A 27,252-nucleotide genomic window follows, 5' to 3' on the forward strand; every position below is an offset into this window, starting at 1 on the left:
GACTCTTCATGTGTGAATTACTGGTCCAGCGGCACAACAGAAAAAGGGTTCCTGCACAGAATCGTGACGGGAGACGAGAAGTGGATTTCGTTCAGCAATCCTAAGCGCAAATTATCATGGGGAACGCCCGGTCATACTCCAACATCATCAGCTCGGGCGAACATCCATAGCTCGAAAGTTATGCTTATTTGGTGGGACCAGCTCGGCGTCATGTACTACGAACTTCTGAAACCGGGAGAAACATTCACTGGTGAACGCTACCGGAAACAATGGATGAGTTTAAGCTACCGGAAAAAATGGATGAGTTATTCTGCTGCATGACAATGCTCGGCCACATGGCACCATCGGGTTTCCATCTTTTCCGATCCATGGCAGTTCTCCTCCTATGAACAAATCCAGAAGTGGTTGGATACCTGGATTCCGTCGAAAAACGCTTCATTTTTCCGAAAAGGAATCCGCGATTTACCCGAAAGGTGGATGAAAGTAATTAATTATAATGGCCAATACTTTGATTAACCCAATTTCTACAAATAAAAATGCAACGAAAAGAAATAAACTTATGAAAAAAAAACGGCCGTTATTTATCGGCGCACCTAATAAGAAATTGAATATTTGAATTTTATACAGACATTTGCCTACACTTCAATTAACTTGCTTGAAGAAAATTGTTTGAAAGCTACCGAACAATAAAAGCACATTTGGAGACTAAAGCCACATAGTGACGGTAATCAGAGTCATATTGATTTGCGATTAATCGTTGTGGTATGTGGTATTTTACTAATCAATTTTCTATTCGTTATGCAGACTGAAATTTGTTTTTGTGGTTTAATTTTAGATCTATTATTTTTTCTCATTTGTGGAACCATATGGCATGTGCCTTCCGTGTTTTAAAATATTATTTAATTCTTTGGTACTATGGTTTCGCTGATAAATGAAATGGTGCAAATTCTCATCATACCATACATTGGTTTCATCATACCAAGTTCATAAACACATATGATCTCTAACACTTCCCATACAACCGGCATATTGCGCAATCACAATCATGCCGGCCGTTTCTCGAAGCTGATGCCCGGATGCTCTGTGGCCTTACATCCGACGAAAGCCTGTTGCATCGATGTGCGTAAAGTGCTCGGTTCACAGACCTGAATATAAACGGTATCGAGCAGCTATGCGAGGGTTTAAGATATGCTATCAGTTGAATCATTTACCACCTATATGCGGAACAAACGGTAACGAAAGTTGTTACGCTTTTCTGCACGTGCTGTTGCTGCTGGTTTGCCATCGATAAGGATTTCTTGTTTTGTAGTTATTTAACTCGAATTGTCAAAACGAAACTGAAATTTACAAGAAGCAATCATTAGAGTAGAACAAATGCATATAGTTGTTGTATATTTCATATATTTTTATTGGTAAACTGAATGAATAAAATTTAAAAAAAACACAAATCATCACTGCTTCTATAGTGCAATTTGTTCTCCATACAAACATATGCTTGAAAAATGAACACCTGAATTTGCCGAGACACTCGATTATCTCTTCAACTGAAAAGCTTTACGTTCTGTTTTGCATTTCTCGGTGCCGAGTCGTGAAGCAAATCATCGATCAACGTGGCAGTAAAAATTAATCCAACGTAATGAATTGATTTGTCGAGCATCGAGACACGGACACGATAGCGGGCCAATGCCTGTCGGTCGTTCGGTCAACCGTCCACTTCCGTCGATGAACCGGTGTTTTGATCGTTATCCTATCTCAATCCCAAAACCCGACCCGACGTCAACGGGCTAATGATTCTATTTCATCGGCCTCCCCTCCCCCATAAAAGGCCTGTTAATTGACTGTCGTTTTGCCCAACGCCCGGCGACAACTGGGCAGTGGAAATGCAAAATTGACTTCATTTTCTCGGGCCCGTTTGGGACCGAACCGGGAAGCGTCTACCAACGGTGCGCAAAATAGACGTGCTCTAATCTAATCAGTCTAATCGCATCGCATTACGGGTAATGTATTTGCATTAATCTTGGAGGCTGCCTGCCAGAGCCAGTGTTCCGAGGTTGGGTTTGGGAATCGTGTTAATTTCGTCGAATGAACTGCAAAGCATACTGTGGGCAGTAAAGGCGAGGACTTTAGGATTATTTTAAGTACTGTTGGAGGATGCAGGAGCGAAGAATGTATGCCTTTACGATCGTTGTTTGAAACAGAGAACGCTTATTTCGTCTTTTTTCCACTCCTTAAAATGCGTAAAAAGCGGTCTGGCGTTTATTATTTCTTTTATTGCCGTATTAGATTGATCATGTAATCTCAGCAAAAATTTGAAATTTTTTGGATTGTCCTATTTTACTAACACTTTTTTCCATACTCACAAACACTAAAATTTGTTTTTTAAAAAATCAAAATTAAGCCATCGGTATAAAGAATTCTAGCTCAATGTGCAATCCGGAATACAACGGATTAAAGAATCGACAACAGCCAGTTACTTTTGCACTCGAGTATGGTCAGCGTAGTCTACGGGAAGGCGTTGATAGCAAACATCCTCAATTCATGTCTTCTTGCTTTGTGCTTCATCCTGTGCCAACTTTTTCTACTAGTTGAGTACTTTCCTCCCGAGTGTAACTAGGAAATGGAAGGCGTCGAACGGGATGGTTCTGATTGATGGTGGCAATTACACCAACGTCGCTTGGGTATCGCTTCTACCGACGCATACCCCATCGGAAGGTCGGTCGCAAATGAAAGTACAAGGAACGATGTGAGAAATATGTGGTAAAAGTATTTGAAAGGTTGGAAGACGATGTTACGAAAGGCAACAAAATGTCTTTGATGTGTTACGCTGATACGTGCAATACAGCTGTCAGTTATGAAATCGTTAAGGTTTCAAAGACATTTCCCGTATCGATTAGAGTACATGTAAAAAAGTGTTTTATTTATTAAAAACTTCACATAATTAATTTTCTAAGACAACCGAGTACGGCCGGGATAAGGCAAAGAATAAGGAAGAAATGCCTTATCATTATGCTTACATAAATTAGTCATCACAAGCAGTGTAAACAATACGGCATTGTTCTGTCATAATTAGTTATAAAAAATAAATTAAAATAATTTTCTTATACTCTAGTTTTAATTATGTGATCAACACTTCATCAACAAGCATGAGAACACAAAAAAAGTCATTGAGTAAGCATATAAAATTATTGTACAGGAAATCCAATGAGAGAACAATATTATTTTTAGTTCCGTGTCATTGGCACTTTGAAAAAATGAAGTGTTTGTTTTTGTGTACTTTTAAATTTTTTATGATTATAATATGCTCTTCCTAATTATGAATAAAAACTACTGCAAGGTGTAACCGAATCCTTTTGTTAGTGCTTCAATGTTTTGTATTATTTTTGGAGTTGTTTGAGAGGCAGACCGATGTGTAATGCGACAATGGCGCCGGTCTTCATTGGACAGGACTGGAGTTCAAAGCCTTCCCGCATCGAATCCCCGTAGTGAGGATTGACTATTCAACTACGTGGTATGAGACAAGTCTTAGTATGTAAGTCTTAGATAGCCGGCGTGACCTTAGAAGGTCGTTATGCCAAGAACAAGAAGAAGAAATTGTTAGTACCGCATGAAGCTATAGTGCCCAGAACAGTATTATCTTATAGTTTGAAACAATCGACGATCTGTCAACCATATCAAATTGCTCTATCTACATCAAAGAAGAGCAGAATAAAGCCACCACATTTTGTAGAAGTTATGGTGACAGTATCTTATAAACCTTCCAAAATGGGAAGGTGGTCTATCACTGCGTCAATCGAGGAGTGGTTTCTTTGTGACAATAAAGCAATAAAATAAGACCATTGATCAAACGCAAAATTGTAACACAGTTTTTTTTAAATTTTTTTCTAGGAAATGCTCCCTCATTACTGTCGCCTCCATCATCGGAACAATTTTGAAAGATTACACAAACTTAATTAAAGAAATTACCATAAATAAATTACCAAACAGACACCGAAAAAATGCTGATTCAATTTTTAATTTTTATGCCATGCAATTTTAGTTAAATTATTAGAATTAATTTAATTACAGCCTGGTATTTTTTTAAATTCAAACATGTTATATTTACACCTTTACAGAGTTCCTCAAAGTACTCATAAGCTTTTATATGAGAAATTCACTCAAACTTCCAGTATGTCAGAATTAAAAAATCTGGAAAAGAAATTAAGAATATTTGTGAATGTGCCAAAAAACTGTGGGACAGAAACAACAATATTTGGTCACGCGCCAAAAATCCTCGGGACGAGAACCAAAACACGCATTACAGGGTTTCTGAGCAGAACTAGACAAGGGCGAGGCATTTCTAGACAACGCTCAAGATGAACTGGACACCGGGTAGGTTGAACTGGACAACCGTCGCCCTTTCTCGACAGTGGTCAAGTTGAACTGGACAAACGCTAGGGTTGAAGTTGACAATCGTCTAGTAGAACTGGACAGTCATTTTTGAGACGGTTGATGAAACGGTTTGAAGCGTTTCGGAAACGTTTGGCAAATTTTAACATTTAAAAAATAACTGCTGAAATACACGTTGTTTTATAATTTCCAATTCTAAATAATTTCCAAACGTACGCATACTTTCACACCGTCTATAATTACGATCAGAATGCATGGGTTTGTTTACTGTATTTTTTTATTTTGAGTATGACGGTTTGCGACATACTGTCCACAGAACAAGTGTAGACTGTTTTTATAAACAAGATTATTGGTGCATTTTCTACCATTTTTTGCCATATTTGCCTAACGAAAAATATTTGGGCATGCGGTAAAAAACCATAGTAAATTGTCGAAAATCGCTAGAATACCCTGTAAACTTCGTATTGAAAGAGATATCAAAATATGCTCATGAAGGCTACACCAATCCTTCCTTTTTAAAAAGTGACCGTGAAGACGGTTCCAATGCAGCAATGCATTCCAATGCATATACTATCGGTACACGACGACGGTTCGTGCTCATCTCAAACCATTCCACCTCAAATGCCCTGACTGTCGACTCCTGGCGCCCTATGATGGAAGCGCATCGATAGTAAAATACGATCGCGATCGCGTTCGCGTCTTGTAATGCGGCACCTGCTACGTTCGAGGTAAGCAACGCGGAACCAGCGTCAATGAACACTCCTTCCTTAGCTTTGAATTCGTTCGAGGGACGCTTAATTAATGCCGCAAACGGCACGAGCGGTTAGAAGAATGCCTCTGTAGGTTTACCGAACGCACCCTCATGGCGTTTAAAATCGCTCTCATCAATCACGACGGGGGGTTGCAAGGAGGATAGTGTGTGTGTGTGTGTGCCTGACTGTAGATTTATGCTAGCGAAAGTTGCGAAACCGGATGATTCAGCTGACACTGCGGGGGAGCACAAAGTGGTGGGTGACCTGGCAGTTGTACAGATTGAAGGGAATTCTCGATGGATCCTATAACGCGGTGTCAGCCAAGACACAGCTAACAGTATAGAATGTACACTGGAATGCGGCATGCAGATCCTACGAACCTTTTAAGGAAATATTGTGAAGGGATCGTAATGATTGCTTTGAAACGTTTTAATTGTACATTAAGGGCAAAATGGAATCAATAAAGTTTCTCTTAACCTTGGTATGGTGTGAAATGGTGCTGAAGTCGCTAAAATTATTAGAATATCATCTTCTGCGCCACAAGTACCAATTGCTCATTAACTGCAGCGCAGATAATTGATCATTTAATTTCTAACCACATCGGAACGTACGAATAGTGACACAGTGGAAAAATTCGGTCACTAACGAATGATTCTGACAAACCTTGACTTACTTGTAACATGCTTTATAATCTTCACATGTAAAGGACACACGTAGCACGCTAGACTCCCTCGAATAATTGGCTTTGACTCGAATGAATGTAAGCGTAAAATTAGTTGAAGAATTTTGGTCATTTGCGTGAGTAAGACGAGTTTTGGAACGAATATATGAGCAGTCAAATACGATTGAGGACTGCATAATTGGGTAATTTAAATAATTGCTACCGAGAAAAGTTACTATAAAGTTAAGCAAAGGGGGGGCCGTCATTGAAAAGAATTCATTAGTAACAATGATAAGTTGAACAGCTTCCTTCTAGAAGATACCTTCGTTGTACCAAAGTTCTTGAATTGTTTGCACTTGCACTTGAACTTCTTGGCAGATCCTAAATCTGCTACCTTCTATTATTTATTTTTACTTGTCGCTGTATATCGTGTGCAGACCACATATCCTTATGTGTTGTCATAGCGATCTATGACATCTTGAATTAAACTTACGTCAGCCAATATAATGGTCCTCTTCATTTTCCCAAAGTCATATCAGATCATGGTCGCTCTTCTTAGCAGCTCTATTCCTCTTGCCCATGGAATTTCTTAGAGTTTTTAAAGCCAGATCCAAGAAGATCATAATCCTCCAATTCCGAAGGTCAAGGAACGAAAGTGAAGATGAACAGTTTTATAAGAACACATCAAGCCAGCTGGCACGCTCAGTCGCAATGTCGTGGCAGCAATGAGCAACGATTTTAATTCTTTTGCGTGTTGAAACATGAACGCCCCTGCACGGTGGACGTGCGATAATTAGATTTCGAAAGTGGTCGAAGTACGCGCGAACAAATTGCCATGGCCTTTGCCATTCTATTAGCTGCTGGTCGTGTGATGTCGCGCAGGCTGAAAAATTGGCTCGTGTCGATTTTATCTACCGACAGAACAAAGCTGTGGCCCGAATGTGAGAAAAAGTGTTTGAAGCACGTGATGGTAGTAAATAAGAAATGGATGAGCTGGCAGCCGTGGCGTATGAGGAGCATCCTACACACACATAGTAAACGCACTTAGTAATGGGTGCGTGCTGATGGGAGGGAGAATAGCTTCCCTTCCCATGCACGGTACCACTCGATCACTGGGATCGCTTCAACAGGCGATCTAAAGCCTTCTAAACGTGTGACCTGAATTCCTTCCGCCAATCGTATTGAATAGATCTAACGCTCTCGATGTTGCTCCTGCCGCGGAAGATGCCGTGGTAGATGCTCTTGACGCTCCCAGCTGACCCAATTGTGTCCGTTGCGTTAGAGTCGTCTCCAGTGGTTGACAGCACAAACAGACCGACCGCTAGACGACACACGCTTGTGACGGGAAGGTCGGTCGTGTGACTGTATCCGCTTATGCGACGATCCTTGAATGATGAGACGCTGTGGGTACTTGCGTGATTGGTTTTTCTCCCCGCACCAATCCCTAATTAGTGAACTGTCGAGATTGGACAATGCTTCCTGTCGGAAACGAGGACTCTAATTGCTCAAGTTGCCGCAAAATCCAGGCTCGAAGGTCAGAGCGTGTTTATTTTAAACTGCTTGACTGCAGCTCAAGAACGAAAGTTTGAGAGTCGTTACTTCGGTTTCGCGAAACGAATTCTAAAAGGTGTAAAGGGAACGAATAAGAGTCTTGCGAAGGACAAGGACAATAGTGTTGGCATGCCACAAATAGTAAGGTGAGGAAAAAATCCACCGCATTAGCTTTTGGTAAGTGTAGGATGGATGGATGTTTATCACAAATGATGTTAAAAGCGTATTCCGGAAGTGTGAAAATGTAGTTTTATTGCACTTTGTTTTGGTTTGTGCCGATCAAACAACCACATAGTACGGTGGTCGATCGCGCGGAAGCTTTCAATCCAAGAAGACGCTAATAGTAATCGATCATTGTGTGTGGTGGCACATTCAACGCCTGCTGGCCGTATCCAATGAGGGCGGGCCGATTTCTGACGATTGCTGGTGAGTTATTAGCTCCCGAGCACTGACAGTTCATTAACAGGTAGCTCTTACCACTCTGCTGTCAGATTGGAGGCAATCAATACACTCAGCGCTGCTAGTGGATACGCAGTCCGACAGTGACGGTTGTCTACCACTCCCTCTGCACATACCAGTGATCGGGCCGCTCTTGCTTTGAACTATACTTGATCACGTACGGGTATGAGCGCTATCGTAATCGAAAGAGGTTGCGTTAGCACAGCGATGGTGTCCATTGCTCCGTCACGCATCTCTTACCGACTCTTTACCGAGAGCTTTGCTCATTTTCACTACCCTGACAACTCGTGCAAAACCACCTACTATTGAAAGCTCCCAAATTCGTAGTATCTCGGACATTCAAAAAGATGGCGTCACGCTCTTCTTTCACACTGTTGCCTCTGTCCATTTTACCTCCAGATCAACCGAGAAGCTCACTCGAAAAAGGAGCTTGCTACGCATACTTTGTTCGACTTTTGTCTTACTATGGGCTTGGCTGTGATCTACACCGACCATGGCTCTTGGCTTCCTACTTGACCTCACCGCCACTGTACCGGTGGAAGGCGAAGAATATTGCCAAGAAGCGGAGCGGATCGGAGTGGGATCCGAATCACAGTACATTCCTGTGCAATAAAAATCCGCAACAGTGCGTCGCGCTGAAGGGTATATGGGTGCAGCATCTTGTATCAAAGTGGAATGCTTTTGTTGCGCTGGAAGTCACACACTTCACACTTGTGACCGAGTGCTGTGTGCTTCGGCTGGTCCATTGTTATTAACATTAATCGGTGGGTTGGTTTGGTAATTGAAACATGATTTATGGCATTGTTGCCATTTTGCTGTACCTTTGTAAGTAAAAGTTTATTTTTAGTGGTTGTAAAATTACTCTATTTAAACAGTTATACAATTTTAGGAGTAAAACAAGTTCCACAATATACAGATCGAACGATTTTTAACGAAAGAAATTGCCAATAAAAGCTCATGAGAGGTTAAACTTCTTTACACAACAATCAAAGATGGATATCTCAAATTGACTTACAAAGACCAAATGTCCGTCCATGATTCAAAGTAATCCTTCTTTGTAGGACACGGATTCTCAATGTTTGCTCCCATAATCGTCCTGCCTCGAATCAGTCGGTTAGTTTTAATGCACTATATCTCAAGGAAACATTTTACAACTGGCCGATGTCACTTGGAACGGTGTTACGATCCATTTTACACACCAAACAGCGGTTACCGATCGCACCCCGCTGCACAAACGATTGACAATCAATAGATGAAAGTGAAAGACTAACGATGTTACTTCTGCAACCTTGCTCGTCGATGCTCATTCTTTAATGTCGCTTGGCTTAAGCGGAGAGTTGGAGCAGGTTAAAACTCTTCCAAAGGGAAAGGGTCTCCGATCGTCCTCTATCAATTGGCTGTTTAACGAAGTGCAAAGCAGCGATGTCGCACCAGCAACTGTCCATTTTAATGAACTCGTTTTGCATGTGTCATGAGCGTGAATTGTGCGGCTCATGTTCACATCTGATTACACCGTGGCCCTGTGCCGGTGTTACCTCTACTTACCGGCCTGTCTATTAGCCGTGTTTTTTGTCGTTAATGGTTAAGAGAAGCCACTTATGCAAGCATCACTTGCTCCAGCCAAACGAATCGAATGGTGAATCATGACATTTGCCTTACAGGGACCAGGCTTCCAAGGATCGGTTTACCCATTCGGCAGAAATTCCTCACATTAGCAGTTTAATTGTGCCTCTTCTGACGAATGAAACGAAACATGCCCGAATCATCCTCAAAAAGCTACACCACTAAAGCTAGACTGAGTGTAATGGGTAAGGGTATCCTTTGCTCTGTGCAGAGAGGGTTGATTTAATGTCAAACTAAAACCTCCACTAAAATGTGTTGTGTTTTTTTCCAACCCGCGGAGGCTTGCCGGTGTCTAAAGGGTAAGGTAAAGCTTGTCACGACACGGCTAAATTGATACGAAAGAACACGGTGCCTGAGCACGGTGTATCGGCTGGGTGCGACAGGTTTATGGGATCTTCTTCAAAAAATGAACACACATTTTCTCTCACGATCTTTGCCGTCTTTAAGGATTGTCTGCACAAGAAAGGTGACAGCTTTGTAGCTGTACTGGATTGAATAATCCAAGCAGTTCTTGTGTTTATTTTGTAGTGTTATATTTCTTCCAGCAGTGGATAATAGCATTGGATATCATCGTAGGGAAATGTTTAAAGAATGTTATAAAAATGAGCCACTTAATTTTTTTTTGTCTATTTTAATATAATGATCAAATATTGCTCCTTTTACTCGTGAAAATCGCTAAAAAAATTACAATTAAAAATAGCTAAAGAACACATTGTTTTATTTTAAAATAGCTACTTTTTAAATTGCTATTTTAATATGGCATGTGATGAACTCCTTTTATTTTTGGGAGCTTCGAAAGACGTCCCAGCAAGAAACGTAGTTTTCATGTTCTTAAAACGAATATTAATGCCTTCTTAACCGAGGTAATAGTCATTTCTGCGTGTCCTAAACTAAAGTTTGGGTCAACTAGAATGACCTAATCTAGCACAATTTCCGTAATAGTGAGGCTCAGTTCAGGCTAAAAAGAAGAAATGGCATGCACAGTACGGTATTTTAAGTACGATCCTACTCAAGAAACATTTTAAGTAAAACAAGAAATGTTTTAAGTTTTAAACATCATCATAATTGTTGCAATGCTGTTATTTCCATCCCATCATAACTAACCTAAAGAGCTCTCTTTCGTTCAATAATGTAATAAAACAATAATATAGCTTTTAAAAAACTGGCAGAGCCCTGCCTACAGAGTGATATTAAGACTGTTTCTTAAAACCATGTGCAGACTTCAATACGATTCGATTCGATGGAGAGATAATTCAACTCTACTCTACTCAAATCTCTCATTCACTCTGATATGTTGCTGATTCGATGTTGGTTTAAGATCAATAAATTTCCTTACGCGTGAGGTAAAATGCCAAGAAAATTTTATCGTGAAATGCAGCTTAGCACCTCGAAGTACTACAAAGCGCCGCAGTTATCTTCAGAAAAATAAGTCATAGTTTGTACGGAAAATAAAATGCCGTGAAATTTTATTCCAAAATTTTTTACAGGCCTTTAACGTCTTTCTCATGATATGAAAACGGTTGGTACAATATTAAAATCTTCATTTCCACTAACAAAGTCATGCAAAACTTGATTGCTGCATCAATATTGCTAGCAAATATTGAACACAGTTTCAATAAGCATATCCATAAAGATAGTTGAGATCACATTCAGATCGTTAGGGGATGAAATAGTATGATTTTGACCCTTGCAAAACTGCAAACACTTTGGAATGCAGTAAAAACACTACGTCAAGGTATAGGATTGAAGTGCTTAGAATAGTAATAATTTTATTATTCGTATTTATGTTACGTAGGGTATTTGAGCTTAAGACACAAAGTCCTAATAGTCTTAATGCTCATAAAGAACGGATGAATTGAACTTTTGACGTGAAGTCTTTAGAATCTCTGATTTTGTCATTGCCACATTTTAGTTTTCGTAGTCGTTCTTGTAATCACGTTTAAGAAGCTTTAAAGATTTAAGAAATGTTAAAACTGTTTAGCATCATGCAAAGTTTTTATAAAACTGCTTTGATTTGGTACAACCGTGATAAAACTTTGTGCTGCTGCTGGGCTATGCCTGCTATCTCTGGACTGACTATGCCTGGACTCTGGACTCTGCCAACGGGCCGCCCCAGTAAAGTACTACCGTTTATAAATTAATTTTGTAGAAGGCAAAATTTCACATCCAAGCCTATATCCAAGTTCTATATGCATAAAAAAGGCTAAATTTCTTACTGCACTTGTACAATTTACCTGATCATCAAAGATGAACATTAGTTCTAGCAGGTACTCCTGAATTTAAATTCTGTAATCAATCGTCATGAATCGACCACCAAAAATCCACCAAATAAAGTATAAAGGCACGTGCTTTACGTCAATAAACGTTCAATTAGATCAAAACAACAAGTAAAACACCTAACCTCAGTCGTTCAATGGCACTACGATAGCTATAATAATTTTACATTATTCGTTCTTAATAATTTTGTTTATTTTCGTGCTTCAAAGCCAGCAATAAATTCTCAATAAAAAGGGTAAGTGCTTGGCTTCAGTAAGTAAGAAAATTTAATCTTCTGCTTCAACTTAAACCACTGAGAAACCTGGATAATGAAACAATCAGTCCATAGGATATTTTGCATAGCGAACTTCCCTCACTCAATCATCCCCCGCTTAAAATTCGATTTCATATTTAGCACCGTTTCGAAAGCATAATTCTTGAGCTTAATTTAATATCCATCACCATCGCCATATTTGCGACGGAACTGTGCTTTGGGCGGTTGATTTCGGCACCGGTTTGACATTTCACAGCAATCAGCAACCGATCGAACCGATCATGCGGGGGCCGCAGACAATGCAGGCAACATCTCTCGGGGTAAGCTTCGATTGAAGCCAACCTCAAACATTTGATCAAACATTCTATCGCCTTGGGCACTTTTAAAACGCCATGATGATGGCAGCGGTAAAAGAATCTCTTTCATCACACCGTCCCACCATCGATGGTGGCAAATTCCGGCCACTCTTTCCGTGTGCATCGGGTACTGTTCTGGGTGATCGGTTTATAATTTTATTTGCTCTTTATGCAGGCTCGGCTGGAATGGTTCGTTTTGGGGGATGAAGTTTTGGCCGCAGGAGACAGCCGAGAAGATGTACCGTTTTATTGACCTATCTGGATCGTGACTGAACTGTGTTTGGGGTTTGTCATCGGTTTATGAGCATTGTACCCGCAGGCAGCATCGCTTGCACAAAGCGTCTGATGTGCAGATTGGAGTCTACGGTTGAGGTATGAGTGGTTGCGGTGGGATCAGTGTGATTAACTAAACTAGATCGCTGTTGTAACATGGTACCCTCTTAGCGATAGAGCTTACAATCAGTTGTGTACATTTCAAATTAGACATAAAACACAAATGTCAAAAAGACAACACCTTCCATCAACACCATCTTGCCAACGTGATGGCCTTTTGTCGCGTTTTTTGCAACGCTGTCAAAGTGACTTTTGAGTACCTTCTCTAAGTACAAAGGCAATCTCGGCAATAATGTTGAGAAGCCCTCCCCTGGATGATGCTTGAGCAAAAGTTTGGTTCTTTCGTCAACCGTACTGCTGCCTTTGGCTGGCTTAAAGTGGTATGGATATTGTTTTATTTTCTCACCCATAAGCCGCACCACACCGAATGACAGTATTACGCAAAGCACATCGTTGTTTCGCACTGAACAAAAGCATTTTTCGTTCATTCGGTTTGTTCACATAGCTGCTTGGGTGGTCAATCGGATGGGGGCGAACTGAACGGTCGAAGAAAGAAAAGAGCTGAGCGGGATGGGGGCTTAGGGATTTTTTTAATGACAAACACTAGTATCAATGTAGCGTTACTTTTTATTTCGCTTTGAAAGTTCCGTAAGATGCTTCGAGTGCTTTTATAAATAGTTTGAATTTCACTCTGCATCAAAAGCGATGTATTGAATTTACATCAACTTTTGTATATTTGCAAAAACTTTTGCATGAACTCTTTTTCATTTGATTCAAACAATCTACTCCACACAAAAAAAAAAGATCTCTCTGTTGGAATGCATTAAAAATCTAATAAAAAGTAATTATACACGCTCGTGAATTGTCCTTCCCATGTGAAGCAATTTACCATTCAGCAAAGAATATTGCTTCGAGCAAGCAAGCGGACGACGCGAGCGGACGACTGGAATGAATTGGAACCGATTGATTTTGCAATGCTCTACCGCGCCACAAGGGTGACAGTTTTTGTTTTGTTTCTGTTTTTTTTTTGTTTCCGTTCTCTCCTACTGCTGATTGTTGATTTTACAAATTGCGATAGGAATCTTAAAGAGATTTTACCATTATGAGTGAGGTTTTCTATACTCCCTTTCTGTTGTTTCATTATGTGTCCAGTGGGAAAGCGAATGTCATTATGTTTGTCAGAGTTTGTCGCCTCGGGTGACCCTGAGCCATGACATATGGGTGGGAAAATGGTCGGCCTGAGAGTAGCCTTCAGAAGTGCTGGCATGGGAAAAAACGGTGTGTTGAATTTTCCGCATTATCTGCAGTAAAGTGCTTACCTGTCGAGGGAAAAGACGAAACAGAAGCAAAATGCAATTGATTAGTCGATGTGAGTATTACAATCGCTTTGATTCGTTTAGTAAATAATTGTTTTTAGCTCTTGTTGTTTTGTATATTTGTGTGTTCAAATGTTTGAGTTGATGAAGGTTTCACGCTTTTCTTTGATTGGAATTCAAGAAAGCTAACTAGGAAACTTTGTCAAACAAGTGGTATAGTCGAATTTCGGACGACTTCCGGACGATTCGACTCACGGGAGGACAAAATTTCCAACACGTTTATACATTAATTTATCGAATTCCAATTTAATGCCTCCTTTTGGACCCGAGATTTTGCCAATACTGGAACTTGGCCCTTTTTCCCCTAATTTATAAATTCTACGACCTACAACGCCTTCTACCGGTAACGCGCTGCACTAAAGAGCCAGGACTGGTCAGTTTTAATCTGACAGGTATTTTTAGTGTTTTAGTATTTCAGCCTAATTGTTTGTTTGCTGTTCAGGACACCCTAACTGTGTTTTTAATTGCTGACTTTTTAATTAAAACAATCTCTATTTTCAGTAAACGTTCTATAATTTGAGTCAGTACAATGTTGTAGCATATAATTTTAGTAATTTTACTAAAAATAAGACTGAAAGCATTATTGAACTTACATCTAAAAAACATTCTGCACAACATGAGTGAAGTGAACTTTTAGAACAAAACTTTAATATTATTATGCATGTAGATCAAAGCGGTTTTTATAATTTGGTTCAGAAAATTTGTTATTTGTTTTGGGTTTTATGCATTGTTCATGTCTCTTGCTATGTTCCATTTCAGTTTATTGTTTATCATGAGTTTCTATTTGTTTTATCTCATTATATTAACAGTTTTGAACGATACTTCTACTTAAATAAAGCTTAGTTAACTTGTTTTTTATTGTACTTTTTTATTTACTTTGTTCCATCAGGATGGTGAATCAACTTCGCTTTTATTTATGATTATGCTTCATGTTGTTATCATTCTGAGATCTTATCAGATTTTAGGATGATTCATATCTTTCATTCTGTGTTGACAGTACAGCGCCACCCGTCATATTTAAAATAAATCAACCTTAATTTTGTACTAATAAGAAGTGCGCTTATGGTTTATTTTATTGAAAAATTGAACCAAACCAAAACTTCCAAATATTAACGCTACAGCAGTAAACCGGCAATGCTTAAAAAAAAGTCTTCTGATCCATGATTTTTTTTTTGTGGGTGGTACAATCGTTTTTCAATTAATTCCCCCTCCGTACCTTCCAAAGCGTTCATTAACGCTACCAATAACACGGATCGATCGGTAATCGCGTAATCGCTACCGTTTCATTATTTTTTACTCACAATGATTCTTCATCAATGAGTGAACGAAAAACGCTTATCCATTGTTCGATTGATTTTCCTTCCCCGTCAAACCGATCTCCCTCCCCCCCCCCACAGCCCGTTGATGATCCAATTATGACGCTTGTGGTAACACTGCGGGTTGTGAATTTTCCAATCGGAAAAGTGGTTTCATTTGATAGGCGATACGAGCGATGAGATACCTTTATGCTTCAACATCCGATGTTTCGGGAAGTGGAAGTAATTGGCCACGGTCGGTTAAGTTGCTTTACAAACAGTATTTAGTTGAAGGTAAAGTTCATTCGCCGTATACGAACACACATACAAACAGTGGGCAAAAAAAAAAAAACGACTGTAACAGCGCTGGTTTATGGTGGGATGGCGCCATCGGCATGGTTTCATGCTGCAGATGGAGGCACACCTGCACAAATGCATCAGAGCCGACCGTTTCTAATCGGTTTCGATAGTGATAACGATTGGCAATTCGACCGTGATGATTTGGTGCAGCTTCTAGGCAGGATTGTTGTGTAATTGTGACGGGATGTCGTTGAAATACGACGTAATGCAATGCTTTCATTTTTGTTTATTTTCAACTCCACGTTGTCTCTTTGCAACTCTCAAGATTTGATGTTTCTGCCTGCTTTCTAGCCAGAAATGGCCGATAATATGAAAGAAATGTTTTCCATTCGAAAATCATGTAGTAAGACTCTATTTTTCATTTTCAAATGCTTCCTCAGATGCAATTGCGAATGATTTCTCATAAAAATAATTAATTTGTCTGCTGACTTTGTAACACGCAGCATGACGGGAGGAAAAAAAAAACCAATCGATAGGTAAGCTAGGCACGTCCGCGGAACCATTAGTCTATTAGCTGGGTCGTGCTGTGTCGTGGCATCGTTTTTTCCCTGCTTTAAACTATCCACAATTTCATCGCTGCACGTGTGATGAGCACTTAAAGTTTGCGATAGAAAATGGCGAAATGTCGCGCATGTCAATGCACATTCCGTGTGAATGTGCGCAATGAAGCTGAAGAAAAGCACCATCGCGTACGAGCGAGCAATATTCGTGTTTAAAGAAAACAGATTGCAAAGATGAAAGAGCAAAAATGCGCGTAACTTGCACACGAATCAATCACTGGGTCAGCTTGACAAATGGTATATCACCTTCTTCGGTACCGGCGGCATCCAGCGGAGTGTGCGACCCGTTCAACCCTCGAACCAACGTCTGCAGAAAAGTCTGCGTGTGAAAGTAAAAGTGAAGATGCGCTAAATAATTACGCACAGGCGCCAGCATACATTGGGCCCCGCTGTGAGGAGTAGAAAGGGATTGTTTTTCCTCTGTGGACAAAAATGTCGTCATACGCTCGGAAGCTGATCGGGGTAATGAACGAGTAAATAATTATTTTGTTTTCATTTCTTACTTACAGTTAATTGAGCTTTAGTAATGGAAAAAAGTGACATAGAAATATAGTTGAAGAAACAATGTTTTAGCTGGATTGAGTTTTAATTAATTATAAGAGTCCTTGGTATTTTATTTAAATTGAGGTCATAAATCAATCTAAAATTTGTTAAAAACTAACCAAAGTTGGACTGGTTAATGGCGTTTAAATTATTGGCATTCAACGGTTAAAATTTCGTTGCCGATCAAACCAGCTACAAACATACACTGAGCTGTCGAACGACGAACTGCAAGTGGTTGGAGTCCCAAGAGAAGACATCGAGTGGGATAGTCTGGGCGTCGATCGTAGGGTCTCCATGGGAGGAGTCTAATGGCAAATCGCGTAGCTTATCGTTGTATGGTTTCTATGCGCTGGCTCCAGATGTGTGTTGCGGGGTACCAAACAACACTTGCGTACTCTAAGCCTGATCGGACTAGGGACCAGAAGAGCGTTTTAATAGTAGTAGGGTCCCGAAACTCCTTTGTCATACGAAATACAATGCCTAGCATCGGATTACCACGGTTAATTAGATTTGTCATGTGAGGCCTAAAGCTGAGTTGCTTGTCAAGAAGAATCCCTAAGTCTCTAACACATTCAGGACGTTGAAGCAACCTATTGTCAATGTTGTAGTCAAATATCATCCGCATACATCAGTATGTTAAAATCAGCAAGTAGTATTGCAGTATCATTGATGTAGAGTAGGAACAACAGCGGGCCGAGGATGCTGCCTTTGAGGAACGACAGAGTTGCTGACGAAGGCACTATCCCCAAGCTTAATACTCTATGATCGATCAGATAGATAGGATTTGATCCATTTGACCATTGTCAAAACCTAACTTCTGTAATTTTGCCACAAGAATAGGATGAGACACCGAATCAAAAGCCGCCTCCAGGTCAGTATAGATGGCATCAACCTGGTAGCCGGAGTCTAGATTTCTCTTGCAGAAACAGACGAATTCAACTAGATTTATGTACGTAGAAAGTTTTGCTACGAATCCATGTTGAGCAGGGCATAAGTAATGCTCTGCACCAGCAAGCATTGAGTGGTGGAGAATAAGCTCGAACACCTTTGATATAGCACAAGAAGACGTCATGCCCCGGTAATTTTCTGCGTTTGTGCGGTCGTCTTTTTTGTGGATTGGTACCATTAATGCTGCTTTCCTTCTACTGAGGAATATTCCCGTTTGAAGAGAGGCGTTAAAGGCGTTTGCTCAAATTGGCGCGATAGCATTGCAGCATCGAACGAGGACGATGTCCGATACACCGTCGGGACCAGGATTCGTAGTCAGTTCGTATAAATGTAACCACTATAGATGTATCCACATGTGGAAGATTGAAGTCTAGCGCATTGGCCGGTGTGTCTGCGATTGCTTCAGACTTTAGACTTCAGACTTTAGAAATAGAACATTTTTTAATAGCGACCAAATTATGCGAATGACGACTCATGTCAGGCAGCTCCTTGGACGATTATGTTATGTAGGCAATTTTTTCCGAATAAACAAAATTGAAATATGTAAATAAATAGCAACTACAGCAGCGGATATACAGGGCGCTCGGGATAATTTTGACAGTTACATTTTTGTTTATAACTCGTGATGGAGTTGGCATAGGAAAACAAGCAATACGTCATTCGACAGCTAAAAGTGTACGGAACAAGCAGCGAAAACATCCCGTGATAAAAAAAAAATGCCAAAAAAGAGTACATTGTGGAAGCGGATTACATGCAACAGAACCTCCAGCAACACCAAGGCGGAGCTGATGGCGAAAATCAGGTCCGTTTTCGCGGCCCTACCCCGCGAAACTTTCGCCAGGGCTTGTTCCCGGTGCCGGAGACGGGTGTAGGCCGTAATAGAAGCCGAGGGCGGATATTTTGAATAAAATGAATAAAATACATGGTAAGCTACTATTTCTAAAACAAAAAAGAAATTTCCCCGATGATTAATTTTGCCATAAAAAATATTTTCTTTCTCCGTAGGTGACTGTGACAAAATTATCCCTGCAGATTTTGGAAGGGCCATGCTGTTCTTTGGGTATAATTTTTAACCAAAGTGGGAACGGTGCCTTACGTAAGAACTTATACCTCAAGGCAAAACTGAGTTGTTTTGTTTGTAAAATATCTCTTCGGGAGAGTAGAAATAGAAATTGAATGAACAAGTAAGTAATATGTACATGGTGTACAGTGTTGAATTGCTGCTAGAAATGCTGACGAATAGCTAGTAAGTAAGTAAGTCAGTAAGTAAGGAACTAAGAAAACTGATGCCGATTATATTATCAAATCTTCCTTCGCCCTATATCGCAAAACATTCCCATCGACAAGCATTATAAACAAACACGACGTTTGTTTGTAAACAGCGCGTGACAGTTTTCGAGGCATCATAACTCCGAATATATACGATCCAACACCGCGGCCAAATTCAAACGAGCAGCAATAAACTTCCCATTCAATAACCTAATTTACCAGTGAGAGCAAATCGTTTAAGTTTCTGTTTCGATCGATTTCTTATGCAAATGTTCGGTGACCTGCGATGACTTCCCCTGCTTTCTTTTCGGCTACACGTAATGCTGATGCACCCAACCTGAACGTGGTGCACACACACACACAAACAAATCGGATGCATCCCGTGACGACTGTCAAAACTAGCATGCAGTTTGGGACAGTTTTATATTTTGTTTTGTTTTCTTTCCCCTATTTCCTCGGTCTTAGTAGCTGTAGTAGCTGATGCGCTGACGTCTGATGTAATCAGAGTTTCGCTTTCGATGCGTCTCAGTTTCGATCGTTATCGGATTGTTCAAGCACCACTGGCTGTTAAGTATGTCAGGCAGCGTAGGGCCGTCGACTTGACGAGTACTGGCACCGGTGTGAGAGGCTTTTTTTATCGCTGCAGTACACATTCCGGCTGCGGTGTAATGCGCCCTCGAAACGGAGGTAGGACGTGGGCTGCATGAGAATGGCAGAATATTTTAAATGTATTTGAGGGAAACTGGTATGTTTGTTTTTAGCCGAATGCCGACGAAGAGGTTAACGATACTACCGCGTGTCTCTGTTATGTATCCGATAGGGAACCATTCGGCGGCATTATGGTCGATGAGCTGTGGCTAAATAAAGCTCCCACTGTGTCGTTAGCACGTAACGGTAGTGGTACAGTGACGAAGTGAATAAACTACGTTGAGCTTAAAAATGTACATGCTAAATTCTTTTACATTGGTTGCACATTGACGTATCATCCGATGGCATGACGTATCAAAGGGAAATGGTAGTTGTGTTACATTCAATTCAACTCGAAACTTAATTCTTATTGCTTAAGTGAAGCAACATGGCCGGAATGTATGAATTATAAGATGATCAAAAAATGGATGAATGTTTAAGGACATTAAAAATTGTTTCCTCTTATACCGAGAACACCCTTTGAAGAAAACCATGAAGAAAATATTTCAAAGATTTTGCTACACTGCGTTCTAGTGGTCGGTTCGGTCTGTTATGTACAGGCAAAATGTTGCAGACATAATATTTGATTTCGAATAATGAGATCTAAAATAGACGAACCTTTACATTAAATATTTTGTCCATATTGTACTATAGCATTGTATCCTATTATAGTTAGATCTTATGAATTAATTTTCTCACTACTAATCTTCGCTAAATTTGGTTTTAAAATATCATATTATTTCTGAAGCAATGCAAGATCATTGAGTGGAAGCCTAAAAGCTGATGTTGTGGATGAACTTGGGTACAAGCGAATACTTTACTGGTAGAACAGATTGCAAAGTTCTCTCCAGCCAAAATAGAGGTTTTTGTGGGCAATTCTCAATACTTCAAATCATTGTGTCATCAAGATGTAGGTGTGTCTGATTGCCGAAAAGACTTCGAATTTTAGGTTTGCTATACATAAAAACTAGTCAGAAGTCATTTCTTGCCAAATAGAATTTCTTGCCTCAGAATCAAGGTAAATTATTTAACTTTAGTTGTTTTGTGTTCTTTTGCTCTTTATGTACAAATCTGTAACATTGTTTTTTTTTATGTTGAAAAATAGCGTTGAATTTGAGAATTTCTTTAAAAAAAATCATTAACCTTATTTACGTTACAATTGAAAAATCATTAACCTCTTCGGTGTTAAATTTCGCCTCAAGTTCTATCGACTCCCTGTCGACAGCAGACGCCCTTTATTCGCACACAATCCACTCCATATCCACAGTCAAGGACACCGATTGCATGCAGATCAAACAAAATGTACCAATATTGTGCCATGTTCCGTTTCATTAAACTGGCATTGGATCGAGTGGACGGATTTGTGTGTTTTACTTCGCATGTTGCTTTACGAATTTTGCTCAGCAGTAACGGTTAGCAAATTTTGAAAGCTCTTCACACTCAGAACGGACACGTGTTGGTCGAACACTTTCGCTCTGCACCCAGACCAAGGTGAGTGGTAGGGTTAAAAATCATTTCCTCACACTATCGCAACCACACAAAGTGAGATTTAAATGCAAATACCCAAATGAAAACCACCATGCGAAGGGATCCGGATCGCAACCGATGATGCAGGTGGCAGTGGTCGGGTGTCGAAATTTCGCTCCACAATCGAATTGATTTGCAGTTGGGTAGAAAATGGTTTTCATCATACCGCCACGCCATGCTACCCATGGCGAGGGGAACTAACGCACCGTTAAATGGCTTACATTTGCACTCGATTTTTCCACCTTTTCCGAGACGCGATGTTAGATTCATCTATCGCGCACACCGGCTCAGATGTTTCGATGCCTCGTAAGGCCGTGTCTGGTGGCTGGTGTCTGCCCTGTTCCGGGTTATGATGCCCTCATCCGTTGCGCCAGATGAAAATTGCACGCGTGAACTTTTACATAACCGAGCCCGGTGCGGTTGGTCTGATCTGGTGCGCGATCATGACACGGTCGCACCAGTCTGGCCGTATGTGGAGTGGGTTGGAGGTTAAAGCTTTTTTTGTTTTCGCTTCTCTGCTTTTCTTCCTCTCTTCATTACGCGGTATCGTTCCACGTGTTAACGTAGTCAAAGGTTCGGTAAGGCTTTTCTTAATAGAGATGAATATCAGCGCTTCTCGTTAGCTGTAGTTAAGGCGCAGGTTCAATTGTAGTTTTTTTTCTGTGCGCTTCGTAATGATTTGTGTTGAAAGGAGCGTTTATGTAGGTAAATTGGTTCTTGTGTGGACACACTGAATAAAAAGGAAAAAATCAATATGATACACAGTACAGTGAATGTGTTTTTGAGTACTTTTAAAAATATATCATGAAATATTTTTGTTTCGATAAATTCGACGACCGTTTTGATAACCTTGTGTAAAATCTTCTAATGGTTTTAAATACATGTCACTTGCAGGTCTTTGAAGTGAAAGTCTTATCACAGATTTTATGGAATGTATGTATAAATTAGACATATTCGTAAGGTGTTCTATTGGATTGTTTATTCCATTCCTCCTTGTCTCTCCTTGTCTTTTGTATCATTTGTTTGAATAACAAGGAGCAGGTATGCCGAAATAGTTGAGGAAACTCAGTTGAAAATGTAAATCATGAGCACAAAACATAGACGATTTTAAAATAAAAACGCTAACGCTTCACCCAGTGAAAATACGCACTTAGTACTCTGGATGAAAGAAGCCTTAGCTGTTAAGACGCAACAATAACAATAAGCGTAAACAGAGCTTTATCCTGAAGCAAAACACATAATAATGCGATGCACCTATTACATCTGCTGTCCAGCTGTGTTGTAGGACCATTCTAATGCAGTAAAAATGTACAAAGCAAGACTTTATTATTTGGTTTTTCAACATGAAGCTCTTGATGCAGAATATTCTGGACAAACTGGGAATTGTAATTTAGACACATCTTCCATGCCTGAGTAGTCCTCAAGACGGTCGCTCTCAATGAGCATACTTTAAAATTAACAATGAAAAATCTAAATTAATAAACGTTAAAATATTAAACAACACCTTTTAATTCCTAAATTAACTAACGAGAGCAAATGTTTGATTAAAATGGTTTTAACATACATCATACGGTTAAAGAACAATAAGGCACCCGGAACCGACGGAATCGTAGCCAAACTGGTCAAAAACAGGGATGTTTTTCTAGAAAGTGAGGTTCATCAACTTGTTACTGAGGTATGGGATAGCGAATCGAAGCCTTTTGATTGGAATCTTGGCATCCCATGTACAAGAAGGGAGATATGTAGGACTGCAACAACTACAGGGGCATTACGGTGTTGAATACCGCCTACAAAATATTCTCCCTAATCCTTCAGGATAAGCTTGTCCCATTCGTCCCATTCGTACCATCTCTTCATAGATTTCAAGGTCGCATATGATAGCATAGCCAGGGAAAAATTCTACGACGCCATGACCTCTTTCGGGGTCCCTCCCCCCTGCAGGGTCTTTTGCTACCACCAAAGGCCTGTGTCAGGGAGATGGGCTCGCCTGTCTCTTATTCAACTTGGCGCTAGAGAGGACCATCCGTGGCACGGAGGTGGAGACTTCGGAAACCATCTTCTATAAGTCATCCCAGATCCTAGCATATGCTGATGATATAGACATCATTGGTCTGCGACTATCCCAGGTAGCAGAGGCCTACCAAAGGATCGAGCAGCAATAACGAAGCAAAGATCAAATTGATGGTGGCACCATCAGCGGCCCTACTAAGAAATCCGGAACTACGAGGAGGTGATGTACGGATAGGTGACCGCAAATTTGAAGTCGTCCAAAACTTCACCTTTCTCGGGTCAAAAGTCAGTACCGAAAACAGCATAGAGACGGAGTTGCGCGCTAGGATGATGGCGGCCAGCCGGCCATTCTACAGCCTGAGGAAACATCTCAACTCAAAAAAATCTGTGACTACGGTCGAAGTTGGGACTGTATCGTACCTTTACAGTCCCAGTACTCACATACGCCTCTGAGACTTGGACACTGTCCAAAACAGACAGCGAATTAGGATTGCCAGGCTCCGATGGGCTGGCTATATTATACGCATTGCACAGGACGACCCAGCTCAGAAAGTCCTTTTAGGCCGTCCACACGGACAGAGGAGGCGTGGTAGGATTGTGCTAGGAGAATGGCGTGGAATCATCCGCCATCAAGTCCGGAATAACGGATTGGCAGACGACGGCGCGAGGCCGTAAGCGGTTCCGGATTCTTCTGCGGCAGGCCAAGACCGCAAAGCGGTAGTAGCACCTGATAAGTAAGTAAGTAATCAACATACATCATGCATCATTTTATGGAAATTGACATTTATTCGAGTCGAGTCAATTGACACTGACAGTAAACATTTAAAATAAAAAGAATTTAACAAATTACCATTAGAAAATAATTCAAGTAGAAAAAGTAAAAAAAGATAAGCTTTTAAAGTTAAAAGTAGTCTTTAAATTCCTTTATTTAAAAATTTATGATATCTAGCATAATTCACCAACCTTACCTAAGAGTAAAGCATATAAAAATAATATAGGAAACGTCAATATAATTGTCTTAAACTGTTTTGAACTCGATTCACCACCATATTCATAACAACAAAATTCCGGATTACGGACCGCCATGTGTGTAGTTCACTAGCACTATGTGTGGTAGATCAAAATACAGGCCTTTAAAGTTGTCTTGGTCTTATCGGTATCTACCTGTAGCTAAAAAGCTTATTTTATTATAAATACTCGAGGTGTCAATAATTTCTAAACTTGTATTAGCAAAACCAAAACTTATCTCACGTGGTTCAGGTGATGCTGTCACTGCCGTTTAGCTATGTATTCTCCATTGTAATGGCTGTGTATACGCGTGTCTAACAAACACATTATTTCGTCTTTGCTATTACTCCTTTGCAGTCATAGAATTTGAATCACCGTGACGAAGTTGTAAAACATTGGTGGGCAATCCGCACATCACCATCAGACCTTACAACTCACCGTACCGAGGGCTGACCTGATTAAATTCATCATCTCCGGTCATTCTCCACTGCCGAAACCAACGACATATGTGCATTTCAATTTCGACCCCCGCTCCAATCCCTGTTCCCCGGTTTGAACCATCGTGCTCATCAAAAAGAAGCGTGTCCGAATGGCGCAACGAACACCGCCATAGACCGGCATAGGTTTTCGGTGCGGGTAGCCCAATGAATGCTCCGATTCGTAATACCACGGTCGTCAGCTTCGGCCGCTGGAGTGACCACTGTGGAAGCTACCAGTGCCATCGTTTACGATCGACAAAGGTGTCCGAAGACGGACCGACGCCACCGTCGACGATCGCCAGCGTTTGCGCAAAACGGCGTGGAAAATGGCACCAAAGTTGGACGATGGCACGATGGGTATGTGGTCCAAATGTAGCGGTTGCACATCAAACCAGCAGTGTGGTCATTAATTTATGCTGGCCCATGGGTATGAATTTGCAAGTTGGCCGAAAATACACCAAAACCATTCTATTTGCGAGAACCGTCATTACGCGGGAATAGAATGTCGCCAAAATAAGCGTGACAGCTCGTTTGTTCGACAGCACCGATTGCTTCCCATACGGTGTCTGTTTTTTACGATTTTTTACATCGATCCCTGGACAACGGCGAGTGTCGACTGCAGCCGGCTTGACATGTGAAGTTTTTTGCAAACTGAAAGGAAACGTTAGTTAGTCCATATTGCCTTTCACATACGCTGATGGCATGTGATTGAAATGTTTGGCACAAAATCAATGAGTTGATTATTGCTACAATCGATGGACGCAAAAAGGCATACGAAAGCAGCTTCCTGCTTTGCTGCTAATGTTTGGTTTGTGAAATCGATAGCAAAATAGACGATCGATTCATGATTAAATGTATCATTCAATGTTTATAAAATTTAATATTTTTTTGTAATTTTGACTTCAAATTCTATCAAGAAACAGCCAGTTGAATAGAATCCTAATAGCAATAGGACATTGACTCAACCTCGACGATCTCATCGCCCAGGATCTTGTCGAATATTTGGTCTTATCAATTAAGAATCCTTTTCGTCCAAAGAGTATTGCTAGTTTAGCAAAGGGCTTTTTCCAAGCTCATGAGGAATTCATTCAAAGAAGTACATCGAAAGGACGTTATTAACTACTGGCAAGACTCTTTGGCTGATAAAGAATTGTTATTGAGCAAAGAGCCTCGCTGACTAAGAAGGGGAAACATTCAGAGTCCTAACTCCTGGTGTAAGGAGTAAATTCCTTACACCAGAAGTCTTTTAATGCCTTAGTAAACCACTGCTGAACGCATTTCGATTAGAAGATATTAAAATAAAATAATAAAAAAAAAATTGGAAAAAATTCAAATAATTATATTTAGGTTTTTTAAACCACAGGACACAATACGGAGTTTTCAAATTCAACTTCAAGCGGTGATTCAAATATGGTAAAAACATTTTCTATTTACGTGTAGTGTGCTCCATTTCGTTTTCTCTTAAGGAACGAAATATTTGCAGGCTTGTCTTGACCGTGTTTGTCACATGAGTAAGCAAACACCAGCTACACTATTGTTTCACACTAGAAAAAAAAAACACACACACACCGGCGAGCCTTCTTGAATAGCATCACACTACAGTCCTCGTACCTCCCCCGAGAGCAATTAAAGTGAGACCAATTCAAACCCGAGCCATACATACGTACCAGTTGCCCGCGCCCAACAGCCCACAACAACAAGGCTACGCTTGCCTTTATACAGGAAGGTTGCAAGCGGTTTAATGTTGCGAAAAACATGCGTTCGCGAATTATTAGCAAGTATTTGGTTTTTCACCCGCACGCGCACTGGCGACGGTTCCAGCAAAACAATGGCCCGCCAGGCAACCAGTTAGACAAGAGGGGAGCGCTGGCATAGTGGTGGACTTTATGCTGGGCTTAAATAGCTTCCATACACTCTTCACCATCTGTCTCCTGATCTACGAAGGGAAACGGTGTAATGGTTGGAGTACCTTCAAGCTGGAGGCTTTTGGCAGCAAAATGTTTTTTTCGTTGCTGCTTCCCCTGGTGTTCGCAAATCGCATACGGACATTACGGTGTCCCTCTTCCTAAATAAGCTATTGTGGTGTGGAATTATGGTGTGATTAGTCACGTAATAAAGGCGATATACGGTTTGCGATAGGGTAGAGCAAATGTGTCGGTACTTTGGTGTGTCATTTGTCTTGCTACGTTTCCGAACGCAACATAAGTGGGGTGGAATAGTGAGTCATTGCTTGCCTTTGTGCTTGTCCGGTATTAGATGTCATTATTTGAATCGGCATTGTTAGAAATATTTTACAATTTGTAGAGTTTAATATTTTGGTTTTTAAAATAGAAATAACATGCAAAGCATATTCATAACATTTTTTTTAAATGCTATATTATTTAAATAAAGAAACAAATGAAAAAATGAGGGATTAATTATAATTATAAAAGATAGCATATATTAATAAACAAATATAAGTTTTTGGATATAATTTTATAAACAATTATGAGCAAACATTGGCACGTCTTAGCACTCCGCAGCCCCAAATAACTGCTTA

General features: G+C 40.4%; 2 protein-coding genes across 5 annotated transcripts in view; one reads left to right on the plus strand and one right to left on the minus strand.

Annotated features, from left to right (window-relative positions):
- The window catches only part of LOC126568810 (exportin-2), a 487,296-nt gene that overhangs the window by 137,390 nt on the left and 322,654 nt on the right, over positions 1-27,252 (plus strand). The gene's annotated exons all lie outside the window — the stretch shown is intronic.
- The window catches only part of LOC126567411 (uncharacterized), a 46,281-nt gene that overhangs the window by 4,638 nt on the left and 14,391 nt on the right, over positions 1-27,252 (minus strand). The window lies entirely within an intron of this gene.

This window comes from Anopheles maculipalpis, chromosome 2RL (genome assembly GCF_943734695.1).
Source record: "Anopheles maculipalpis chromosome 2RL, idAnoMacuDA_375_x, whole genome shotgun sequence".
NCBI classification, from domain to species: domain Eukaryota; kingdom Metazoa; phylum Arthropoda; class Insecta; order Diptera; family Culicidae; genus Anopheles; species Anopheles maculipalpis.